At 43.9% G+C, this 12962-nt stretch overlaps 1 pseudogene; it reads right to left on the bottom strand.

Annotated features, from left to right (window-relative positions):
• Window positions 1-2732: 2732 nt before the first annotated feature.
• Window positions 2733-12962, bottom strand: part of LOC128567482 (beclin 1-associated autophagy-related key regulator-like) — a 52915-nt pseudogene continuing 42685 nt past the window's right edge.

The raw sequence follows: 12962 nt of genomic DNA, 5'->3' as shown, positions 1-12962 counted from the left end.
CAATAACCCACCTAAGGGTATTTAATTTTTTTTAATTTTTTAAAACCTCTTTAAAATATAGAACACCTGGGCAACACCTGTGGCTCAGAGGGTAGCGTGCTGGCAACATATACTGAGGGTGGCAGGTTTGAACCCAGCCCTGGCCAGCTAAAACAAAAATGACAACTGCAACAAAAAAAAGCTGGGCGTTGTGGTGGGGGCCTGTAGTCCCAGCTATTCGGGAGGCTGAAGCAAGAGAATTGCTTAACCTCAAGAATTGGAAGTTACTATGAGCTGTGACGCCACAGCACTCTACTGAGGTTGAAAAAGTGAGACTCTGTCTCAAAAAAAATAAAAATAAAAAATAGAATACCTATAGAAAAGTTACCAAAAGAAGTGTATATATTCTTTATATACACTTACAAATAATGAAAACACAAATATACATATATATATTCTCTCTCCTTTCTCAACACATACACACAACATTTAATTTTCTGAACCATTTAGGAATAAGTTGGAAGTATATCCCTATACACTTTAGTGTGTGTCTGTGCTAGGATTTGAATTTATTCCCTCAAAATCATGTGTTGAAATTTGGTTGCCATTGTGATGGTATTAGAGGCGTGGGAAATCTGACTAAAATTCGTTAACTCGTTTGGAGGTAATTAGGATTAGAAGAGTCATCAGGATGGGGCCCCCATGATAGGACTGCTGGCTTTATAAGAAGAGGAAAAAAAGACCTGAGCTAGGACACTCAGCCCTGCACTGCCTGGAGGCTCTGCAGAGATGGTTCTCAACCTGTGGGTCACGACCCACAGGAACTGTATTAAAGGGCCATGGCATTTGGAAGGTTGAGAACCACTGCTCCAGAACAATAGAAATATAGTTCTTTTAAAAATAAATTACCTAGTCTCAGGTAGTGATTTATAACAATAGAAAATGCATTGAGAAAGATGGAGACTTTACCTCTTTCATGTCTACATGGATGGAGCTGGAACATATTCTTCTTAGTAAAGAGTCTCAGGAATGGAAGAAAAAGTATCCAATGTACTCAGTCCTACTATGAAGCTAAATTATAGCTTTCACATGAAGGCTATAACCCAACTATAGCACAAGACTATGAGGAAGGGCCAAGGAAGGGGATGGGATGGGGGAGGTTTTGGTGGAGGGAGGGTAATGGGTGGGGCCACACCTACTGTGCATCTTAGAATGGGTACAGGCGAAACTTACTAAAGGCAGAATACAAATGTCTACATACAATAACTAAGAAAATGCCATGAAGGCTACGTTGAACAGTTTGGTGAGAATATTTCAGATTGTATATGAAACCAGCACATTGTACCCCTTGATTGCACTAATGTACACAGTTATGATTTAACAATAAAAAAAAAGAAAATGGATTGAGATAATCTCCTAACAGAAACATTTTCTTAGACAGCCACAGTACACGCACCGAAATTAGTACATTAACATTGATGTAATACTGCTCTCTAATCAGTGAACTTCACCCAACTTTTGCTGATTATCCCAATCACAACTTGCATAGAAACACAGTAACAACAACAACATCTTTCCTTTCCCCTCTTTCCGTTCTGGTCACGTGGCATACGTGTCTTAGTTGTTTTCTGCTGCTGTAAATGAATACCTGAGAGTGACAATTTATTAAAAAAGGAAATTTATTTCTTATGTTTCTGGTGGTTAAGAAGTCTAAGGTCAAGGGGCTGCATCTGGTGCGGGCCTTTTCGCTGGTAGGGACGCTCTGCAGAGTCCTGAGGTGGCACGGGACATCCCATAGCAATAGGGCTGAGCATACTAATGTGCTAGCTCAGGCCTTTCCCCCTCCTCTCATAACACCACTAATAACCCTACCTCCACAACTTCGTCTAATCTTACTCACCTACTGAAGGTTTCACCTCTCAAACACCATCACCAGATTTTCTATCCTCAATATTACACCAAAGTGGATTCAGTTTTTTTAAGTGAGAATGAATAATTTAATTCAGAATACAAGAAAATAGTTTAAAAATCTCTGAGACATTGTTGCAGCTGGGATTTCTTCTGCTTATGGATGTGGGTCCTACAGAAAAAAGACCTTAATTTTCTTTGGAACATGCGGGGAAAGGAGCACGGGAACTCCTAGGGAGCAGCACAAATGAAATATGTTTGAAGCTACACCCTTCCCCAGGAAAAGGCTGCCCCTCCCAAACAAAACCAAAATTCTTGATTCTAAAAACCAAAGATGACCAATTGTAAAGAAATCAGATATTTCAAATTGCCTGCTGGTTCTCTGTATAAAAAAAAAAACAATGGGAAAAAAAGACACTCATGTTACAGAATTTTTATCTTTCAAGTGCTAATCATCAAGATTACTTGTGCTTCAACCAACCTCTAAAACTTCAAGTGTCAGGAATACTCTCAGCAGCACAAGGACCAACATGCTGACCCGTGTACAGGGGCCAGCTGTACCCGTGGCCTGGGACCAGTTGTACCCGTGGCCTGGGACCAGAGGGGACCCAAATGAATTTCTTCCTCAACAGGACTGGCCACGTGCTCAGGTCCTTCTTCCACCAACGTTGGTCTGGGCAGAAGGACTTTTGACCCCTCTCTTCTGTCAATTACCATAAGCATGTTGGTCTTATCACAGGCCACTGGACAAATAGAAACGTTTGTCTCCCTGCTTAATAAAACCCCAGAACAACAGTTCAACTTCTTTTTGTTCCAGGCAGTATCTTAACTAAACATATGGTTTACTAGTAGGTAGTGAGAGAACCTTCTTGATGCGAATCTAGCATGTTTTGGTCTGTGCCTGTTAACAGTGTCCAGGAGGTCACGGAGGCTGCAGGAGAACATCCGCCCTGCACTGCTGCTAAAGCAACAGGTGGACAGGCCTGGCTGCTCTGGCTCTGGGAGATTTCCACAAACTGGGAAGGGATATCACAAAATCGGGGTTTGGCAGGTTCTCCCAGTTGGTGCCCAGGTCCATTTCCTCGTCACTTGTGTGCTAGTCTCCACTCTCATCGGATTTTCCAGCAGCTCCGGGATCCATAAATTCCATGGACTCCTCAGGCTCTGCTCTCACTTCAAAGGGCTCCTACCTGCCTAGGTGTTCAAAGTTTGGAGTGACCAAGTCCATTAGATTCCTGAGGGTGTGCAGTGATTGCAATTGATCTAAATGTACATGCTGGGAAAAATAAAGGTAGAAAATATTTGCATTCCGTTTCTTCACTGCCCTAATAAATTCCTGTCTGCTGAGGTATTCCCCACAAAATTCACTGTTGCACAGCTTTTGGGGCAGATTCACATGAAGTATGTGAGACAGGCTGTGGCCCAGCTGAGCGGCACAGCATAGCGCAGCTCTGATGGCGAGCTGGGTCGCTATGCTCCAGGTCAGGCCCTTGTGTTGTTTTCTTGTCTTCCACCCGACTATAGCAGGTGGAGTAGTTGCCATGGTTAGGAGGCTGATCCATGGCCCTGCGATGCTAATGCCGGTGTCTCCGTTGTGATCGTCACAGACTTGTGGTCCTGAGAGGTAGTCATCCACCGGGCTTCAGCAGGCTGCACACTGCGCTGGAGGTCATGGTACTGTCACTCTTGGAAGGCACATCTGCAGGGTCTTTCTCTTCATTTCTTCGCTTCTGTCACATATTGTTTGTTTTAGCTGCTCAGTCCTCATCTTGCAGGACATTATTGTCCATCTCAGCTGATCTGTTATCCATTTTCCTTCCACAGATTTTAATACTTCTTTTTGAAATTCTTCTTGCTTACTCTTAAGCCAGCTTAACCTTTCCTTCTTCTTCTTCTTTTTTTTTTTTTTTTTATTGTTGGGGATTCACACCTTCTGGGGACAAGACATGATTGCAAGAGGGACTTTACTTAACAAATGCAATCAGTGTAACTTGGCTTATTGTAACCTTTCCTTCTTATCAAAGAATGTCTCCGGGTCGTGACCATCGAAGTAGACAAAATCGCCTTTCTGAAGGCGCTGGCGCAGGTCAGCCCCCAGTGAGTGGTTGTGCACAGCAGACAGAGCTCCACAGCCACATGCAGGCCCTCCACATGGTCTGCGGAGCCCACCAGGTCCCGGGAGAATGGCCGAGGCCTGCAACCAGGAACCTCCAGTGTCCCGACTCCCTTTCGGCTCCAAAGGGAATTAAGTTTCATTGTGAGTTTCTAAATGAGCAAACATTTGCGCCATAGTACTTCCTTCATCCCTTCAGTGTGTAACACTTGCCTGGTCATCACTTATTTTACACAATCCTAATATTTTTGAAGAACACGGGCCAGTTGCTTTGCAGAGGGTCCCTCACTTTGGGTGCATCTGAGGTTTCCTCAAGTTTAGATTCGGGTTACACGTGTTTGGCAGCGCTTTGATCGTGGTGCCTCCCGTCAGGTGCCACACAGGCCCACTTGACCCAGACGGTGCTGTTGGTCTCATCACTGGGTTAAAATGGTTTCTGCCAGGTTTCTCTGTAAAGTTAGTATTTTGTAAGTAACTACCAATAATTTTATGGGACACCATGTAAATATTCTGTCTGTTATCTAACTCCCACTCATTTGTTCCTGCATCCATTGATGATGCTTGGCCAAGTCCACGATTGCTATGATGGTTGTCAAGTGGTGATTTTCTAACTTTCTAGTGTCTTCCATAATTAGAAAATTTAGTTGACTTTCTACTGTATAAGAGAACTTTTCTGTCTCCTTCATTTATCTATTTATTTATATAAACGTGGACTCATGAATTCCAATTATATTCAATAGGTTTTAATAAATTAGAATCATTAGTAATTTTGATTCTTAGATTGATTCAGATTTGACCAATGAAAACTTTTTCAAGCTGGCTGGGATATTTGACTTTTCAAAGGCTGTTTTTTCCTTCAAATACGTCTCCAAGTAGTAAGAAGAAGGCTTTAAGTGAGAATGAAGTGGAAACTACAGCACAGTGTCTGTAGTGAGCAGGGCAGCCTTTCAGGGTTAGTGCTGCACAACTAACCAGTGGTGCACAGCTTCTTCCCCTTCCCCAGTCCCAAAATGGAATTAAATGCTGGAGCTTCGATGGTCAGGCCTGTGGTGCCCAAACTCTGGTGTGTGCCTAGGGCTGTGTGACTGCAAGACCCAGAGTACAGCCCCTGACCCCACCCAGAGTGATTCTGATTCCAACAGCAGACCTGGGGTGAGAATTTCATGTGTTTATTCTCGTGCTCAGCCAATCCATGCCCTATCCCCACAGACACACATTCTTTGTACAGATGAGGAACCAGCAACACAGAGGGAAATCCATGTGCCCTCGGTCACACTGCTAGTGTCAAAACTGAGAGGCTTCCTGGCTAGGTAACATCTGCTTTTCTTTCTTTTCTCTCCTCTCCTCCCCTCGCCTCTCCTCTCCTCCTCTTCTCTCCTCTCTTTCCTTTCCTTTTCATTTTTTTGAGACAGGATCTTACGTTATCCAGGCTAGAGTGCTGCAGTGTCATCATAGCTCACAGCAACCTCAAACTCCTGGGCTCAAAGCAATCCTCTCGCCTCCTGAGAAGCCAGGACTACAGGCACTTGCCACAAGGCCCAGCTACCTTTTGTAGAGATTGGTGGGGAGGGATTCGCTCTCAGACTGGTCTCAAACTCCTGACCTCAAGTGATCCTCCTGCCTTGGCCTTCCAAAATACTAGAATTAGAGGCATGAGCCACTGTGTCTGGCCAACTTCTGCTTTTTGCCCTCACTATGCTAGCTTTTGGCCCCTTACAACTGTTCTCACACAATAAGAATGAAGAATTTATCCACAGAGTAGATAATGCTAAAGTCAGGTGTTTGTATCCGGGAGCTGTCTCACTGATTTACTTGACACTTACGTGTAGTGTAGTTAATTTTAAGCTGATCCCCAGAGTTACATCACTTGAAACTAATAACTCTAGCTACTTCATACAGTCAATATGAGTGTTAAGAAAAGAAGGCCTGGTACTTTTTCTAGCTAATATGCACTTAGCGTTCCTCCCACCCCAAACACACACACTCCACTAGTGTCACTTAAGGAAGCACATTTGGCTACAACATCTCTTTCTATCTCCCTTACCTACTGACCCTTCCTGAGAACATCATCAGCAGTGTACCTTTTCATCAAAGAGAGAGAGATAGGATAAATGGATGCCATTGCTCTGTACATGCATGGCCCCTAAGACCGCAGCTGTGGCTGCCACCCTACCCCATGTGTTATGGGAATTTGACTATTAAACAAGCTAACCTGGGTGGTGCCTGTGGCTTAGTGAGTAGGGTGCTGGCCCCATATACTGAGGGTGGTGGGTTCAAATCCGGCCCTGGCCAAACTGTAACAAAAAAATAGCTGGGTTTTGTGGCAGGCGCCTGTAGTCCCAGCTACTCAGGAGGCTGAGCCAAGAGAATCGCCTAAGCCCAGGAGTTGGAGGTTACTGTGAGCTGTGACACCACAGCACTCTACGGAGGGTGATAAAGTGAGACTCTGTCTCTACAAAATATACTTTTTTTTTTTTTTGTGGTTTTTGGCCGGGGCTGGGTTTGAACCCGCCACCTCCGGCATATGGGACCAGCGCCCTACTCCTTGAGCCACAGGCGCCGCCCTCTACAAAATAAATAAATAAATAAAACAAATAAGCTAACCCTTAAATAAGCAAACTGTGTAATTCAGGATTTCCATCCAATAACAATGCAGCCACTCCACCTTACAAAAACTGCAGTGAAGGAGGGAGAACATCTAAATATGTTCATGAGTTTGACTAACTACGATACAGTGCAACATGCTCACGATCTCAGGTAATCCACTGTTCCTTTTTTCATTAGGTGGGTTATTGCTTCAGCTCCTTCCCGATAACTCCCATTCATTCTTTTCCTAAAGGAATCTGCAGGGTAGGGTGGCACTGGGGCTAGGCCTCCCAGGCACCCAGTAGGATTTCGTTTCTCCACCTTCCACTATCGTCTGACTTGCCAAGGCCTAGGCCTCCAGAGAACGATGGGCTCTCCTGATCTTATGAGAGTAGGTAAAGCTAAGAAGGGGTTTGGGGTGAAGATAGCCAGCTAAGTCTGTATTACACTACACAGATCTTCCTAACCTACCTATTGGAGATGGAGTATGCAAGGACTCCTGTGTTTCTGAGTAACTTTAGCAAAATGCTTAGCATCAGCACTAATTAAAACACATCTACATCTGGTCTAAGTATGAAGGCACCACGGTGCCTCAACCCTTAGGGCAGGGGTCCTCAAACTTTTTGAACAGGGGGTCAATTCCCTGTACCCTCAGACAGTTGGAGGGCCGGACTATAGTTTAAAAAAAAAAACTATGAATAAATTCCTATGCACACTGCACATATCTTATTTTGAAGTAAAAAAAAAAAAAAAAAACGGGAACAAATACAATCACACCGCCTCATGTGGCCTGCGGGCCGTAGTTTGAGGACCCCTGCCTTAGGAGTGATTTTAAAGTAAGTCCACAAATTATTGGACGTTCCTCTCTTTGATACAGCCTAATTCCTCTCTGCCTGAGTACAGGCTCTTCTGAGTGACTCACTTCTAATCAATGAAGTGTAGTGAAAATCATGTTATATGATTCTCAAGGAGAGGTTATAAGAGGCACCAAGCTTTTGTCTTGCTTTCTCTTTGTGGTCATGTACTCTCCAGGAAGCCAGCTGCCACGTCAGGGGCACTGAAGCAGCCCTATGAAGAAGCCACATGGTGTGGAATGGAGGCTGTGTCCCCATGGCCACGTGAACGAGCCATCCTAGAAGCTGATCCTCCGGCTCTGGTCAATCTAACAGATGATGACTGCAGCCTTGTGACAAACCCACACTGGAACCACCTAGTGAAGTCGCCCCTGAATTCCCGTCGCGAACCCTGCAAGATAACAAACAGACCCATGCTGTGTAAGCCGCTGAGTTCTGTGGCATTTTGTTACATAGCAATAGATGACTAACACAGGCCTCCTAATCTTTCCCATAGCAACCGTGATGAAAGGTAACACAGGCTCAGCTGAGCACTCTGGGGGAGCAGCCTAGCGTGTTGCTTGGCCACTAGATTCCCAAGGGCTGCTGTCCTGGAGCTGGTGTCAGCTTCCCTGTCTCCCCTGGTTCAAGGTGTGCCTTGGGAAGCAAAGGCAAAGCCTCTTTCACGTGACTCCCCTTCAGATGAGTGAATTGGGATTACACCTGCCACCTGAGTTCTCTTTCCCCTGGCTATCAGAATGAGGAGGTGAGGCCATATATTTTGAGGACTTCTGTGTACAGGAACAAAACTACAACTATTGATTCTCTCTTCCACAATCTTACAAAACCCCCAGTCACCAAAATATTTGGGGTTTTTCCCCAACACTAAGTAATTCTCTACTTGATTCTCTGCTCTGTAGATGCCAAGTGTCGTACGATCTATTTTGCCATTAGCCAGAGTTAGTGCAGACTGCGCAGGGTAAGGGCCCTGCACCAGCAGACTGCTCCCTACTTCAAACTTCAGTTGCAAGTATTAGGTCCCTGGTTACCTGCAACAACTGCCTCCTGGCTCTGTGTCACTTGCTAGACTGGCCCACAGGATTCAGGGAAGCACCCTACTGCCTTTTACCCACTTATTACAAAGGACGTGAGGCAGAAACAGTCAAATTGAAGAGCAGCAAAAGGCAAGGTCGAGGGGCGAGAGTAATGCAGTTTCCACGCCGTCTCCACCGGGCACTTGTACGTGTTCAGCAACCTGGGAGTTCCGAACCCTGTCCTTTTGAAGTTTTATGATGGCTTCATTACCTAGATGTGGTTGACTAAATCACTGGCCATTAGTGATTAGCTCACCTTCAGCCCCCTACCCGTCCTTGGAGGTTGAAGGGGTGGGGTAGGACTGAAAGTTCCAACCCTCTAGTCACAAAGCTGGTTCCCCTGGCAACTAGGACCCAGCACAGGCTGCCCAGGAGCACCCAGCCCTCGGCCCTCTCACTAGCATAGACACAGAACACCAAGGATTTTAGGAGCTATGTGACAGGAACCAGGGCCAGTGGCCAACCATATTTCTTCTTACTAATACATCACAATATCTACAGTGCAATTAGGCCACATTCCTTCATGCACTAATCCAAGAGGAACAGAGTTCTATGGAGCCTCGAGAAACAGGTGGCACCAGTCCTGAACCACTGGATAATAATAGGAGTGAGGAGCGAACTTTGACCTTTTTCTTCTGTCCCCAAATTCCTTTCTCAGGGAGCCTGATGTGTCATGCCTATGAATGATAAAATCTCACTTAACAGTGGGTATTAACCCGATATAGAGTGGTCTACTCCCCACTCTGATTCTGTTCTAACATCACTTCCATCACTACAGATGGAAGACCCTTATCGTGACTCAGCCATTCCACTTCTCTGACCCCTGATCTTTTAGACAAAGCCTAACTCTTGTAACCAATTGTCAACTAAAGAATCCCCAAATCCACCTATGACTTGTAAGCCCCTGCTTTGGGAATATCCCACATTTTCAGGCTGAACCAATGTATGCCTTCCATGTATTACTGATTTATAACTTTACCTATAATGACTGTCTCCCTGAAATGTATAAAACCAAGCTGTAATCCCACCACTGTGAGTCCACTTGCTCAAGGCTTCTGGATTTTTCTTTTTTTGTAGAGACAGAGTCTCACTGTACTGCCCTCGGGTAGAGTGCCGTGGCGTCACACGGCTCACAGCAACCTCTAACTCTTGGGCTTATGCGATTCTCTTGCCTCAGCCTCCCGAGGAGCTGGGACTACAGGCGCCTGCCACAACGCCTGGCTAAACAATTATCATTGTCAGCCTATTATCATTGTTATTGCTGTGGATGAAAAATCCAGAAGACACATAGACAGACAGAGTCCTGTCTGTGTGTTTTGTATATGCTAATTTGTTTACTCCTCACCACAGATCACAATTATCACTCCCTTTCACAGGTAAGAAAACTATAGTGCAAGAAGGTTATAACTTGTCCAGGATTTCAGCACCAGCAAGCAGCAGAGTCGTATTTAAAGCCAGCCTGACTTCAGAATCCACACTCCTAACCACCACTTGGCACAGCCTACCTTGCTGGGCCCAGCTCTTCCCAGAGCTGCCTGAAAGCTGTTTCAGAAACAAAAGCACTGTTTACTGAGCGTCTGCTGTAGATTAGGACCTGGGCTGAGCACCTTGCACACGCTAGAGAAGTGAAGGAAAAAATCAAGGCAACTATTGGTTCAACATTTATTTATCAAAAACAGACACTTTGCTGATCCTGATGGGGACACAGCAGTGACTTGGAGGAACACACTATGCACATAATAACTATACTTTGAGGCAGATGGTAAGAGTTATCTTCTTGGAGAGACATAGATAGAGCAATGTTGTGGTCTAAATGTTTGTGGCCCCACCCTTCCAAATTCATAAGTCAAATTTTTTTTTTTGAATCTTACTCTGTTGCCCAGGCTAGAATGCCATGGTGTCAGCCTACCTCACAGCAACCTTGAACTCCTGGGCTCAATCAGTCCTCCTGCCTTAGCCTCCTGAGTAGCTGGGACTGCAGGCACCCACCACCATGCCCAGCTAATTTTTTTCTGTTTTTAGTAGAGACAGGGTCTAGCTCTTGCTCAGGCTGGTCTCAAACTCCTGAGCTCAGGGGATCCTCTTTCCTTGGCCTCCCTGAGTGCCAGAATTAGAGGCATGAGCCACCATACCTGGCTCATATGTTGGAATTCTAACTCCCAAGGTGATAGTATTAGGAGGTGGAGTCTTCGGGAGAGGTGATTAGGTCATGAGAGGGGAGGTCTTATCAGTGGCATTAGTGTCTTTAAAAAATATTCCCAAAGGAGCTAATTTGTCTGTTCCACCATGTAAGAAAGCAGCAAAAAGACACCATCTATGAACCAGATAGCAGGTCTCACTGGATGCTAAATTTGTTAGCGCCTTGATCTTGGACTTTCCAGCCTCCAGAACTGTGAACGATAAATTTCTGTTGTTTATAAGGCACCCAGTCCATGGCATTTTTATTGTAGGAAGCCTGAAAGGACCGAGACAAGTGAGGCAACAGAAGATGGGGCCTAATGGCACCTGAGCAACTTCTTCTCTTGTCTGTTTTTTTCAATATGTAGCCCAAAATATCACTGAGTAGTCTTCTTTAATAGGCAGATATTTGAGCTGGTTGTTGAAGGATGATATGATTGGGGAAGGCAGAGATGGTAGAAGAACATTCTAGGAGGAGAGAGAGACATCACCAGCTAAGATGTGAATAATAAGGCTTCACTCTAACTGAAAACAGAACAATGAGATAGAAAGATGAAAACAATGTAAATAATACATTGGGGTCTTTTTAGTCTAATTCCACGTTTAAGACACAATTTTATAAGAAACCCTGGTCTTGAGGCTGCTGGTGATTTGGGATTTCAGTGAATTCATCCCAGGCTGGAAAGGCAGAGGCCCTGTGAGGCCTTCATCTGCAGCAGATGAAAACTGTCACAACCCCAGAGCCCCAGGACATTCATTATCATGATGACAATATTGGTATTTATAAACTCTTCTGCCTGGTACAATTTCTTGTTGAACCCTCCCCCCAACCCCACGTTTTCATTTGGAAAATAAAACTGGCAGCCAACAGATCTTCACACTTCTTATAGACCTGTTGGATAAACACATCAATACTCATAGCAATCATTTTATGTGTAATAGATGGGGTGTGGAAAGTGCAATGGGAGATCTGAGATCTGTTTCTCTGGGATTCCCTCTTCTCTGTGCTGAGCACCTGTGAGCAAGACATAAGTGACCCCATTCACTTCCAAAGTGTGATGTGTCCACATGAACTGGGGCCAACATCATGACCCTGGTCCCCAGGCAGGGGAAGCCCTTTCCAGGGGGTAGGATATGCTTTTAGATACTTGTGCTTTTTGAGATTTCTGGGGAAAGGCAGATTCCAGTGTTGTTAGGCCTTGTGCTTATACGATTGTGAATCTTTTAAGAAAAAGAATAACTCAGAGATGAACCTACTATGAAAAAAAGAAAAATACCAAATTATGAGTACAAAGTGAGATTTGAAAGTTACTATTTACTGAATGATTAAAGAAGGCCAAGTGAAATGCTTGTAATGCTAGCACTCCGGGAGGCTGAGGGAGGAGGATCACTTGAACTCAGGAATTTGAGACCAGCCTGAGCAAGAGCGAGACCCTGTCTCTTCTAAAAATAGAAAAACTAGCCAGGTGGTGTGGTGGGTGCATGTAGTCCCAGCTACTCAGGAGACTGAGGCAAGAGTTTGAAGTTGCTATGACCTATGATTCCGTGGCACTCTTGCATGGGCAAGAGAGTAAGACCCTGTCTTAAAAAAAAAAAAAAAGAATGATTAAATAAATCACAAAATACAATAAATTTTTAATCTTAAAAAAATGAGAAGAAATAATAAAATTTCACAAAATTCAGAAAAATGGCATAATATTTTATTAACAGGATGACATATGACTAAAATACTTTTTCCTACTCTTTTGGGCCACAAACTGTGTAGAGCACTCTTTTAAATGGCAACAATTTTGTAATATTCTGTAGAGAGAAGACAAGTTAGTCTTGTCAGACTCATGTTTGGTTGAAATTTTTTCTCATTTATTGATTGTTTCAAAAAGTTTCTTTCAGCTTCATGACTCATTATTGGAAATGTCATGTAAGTGTTTAGGATTATTGTAAATCTGGGGAGGACTTTTAACAAAATTTCCTTCCTTTATGATTGCAAGACCTCAGAGAATATCAAGTTTTTATCTGCAGTTTTCTTCTTAAACACTCTTTGAATTAGAATTACTCATTGATTCATTAACCAGTTAGTCATTCCTGTCTTCATTGTGGACCTGTATCAAGAGCTGTATGTTATGCTCATAAGTATCAGTTTTCAGATTAAAGCAATAAGAAATGTAAATCTTCCTCCACATATTCATATGATTCACTTCTTTTTTATTTATTTATTTATTTATTTTTACATATACTTGTGTTTATTAGGTTTCCAGATTCACTTCTTTTCAT

Source organism: Nycticebus coucang, chromosome 16, assembly GCF_027406575.1.
Source record: "Nycticebus coucang isolate mNycCou1 chromosome 16, mNycCou1.pri, whole genome shotgun sequence".
Taxonomy (NCBI): domain Eukaryota; kingdom Metazoa; phylum Chordata; class Mammalia; order Primates; family Lorisidae; genus Nycticebus; species Nycticebus coucang.
This window is presented reverse-complemented; position numbering and strand designations above follow the sequence as displayed.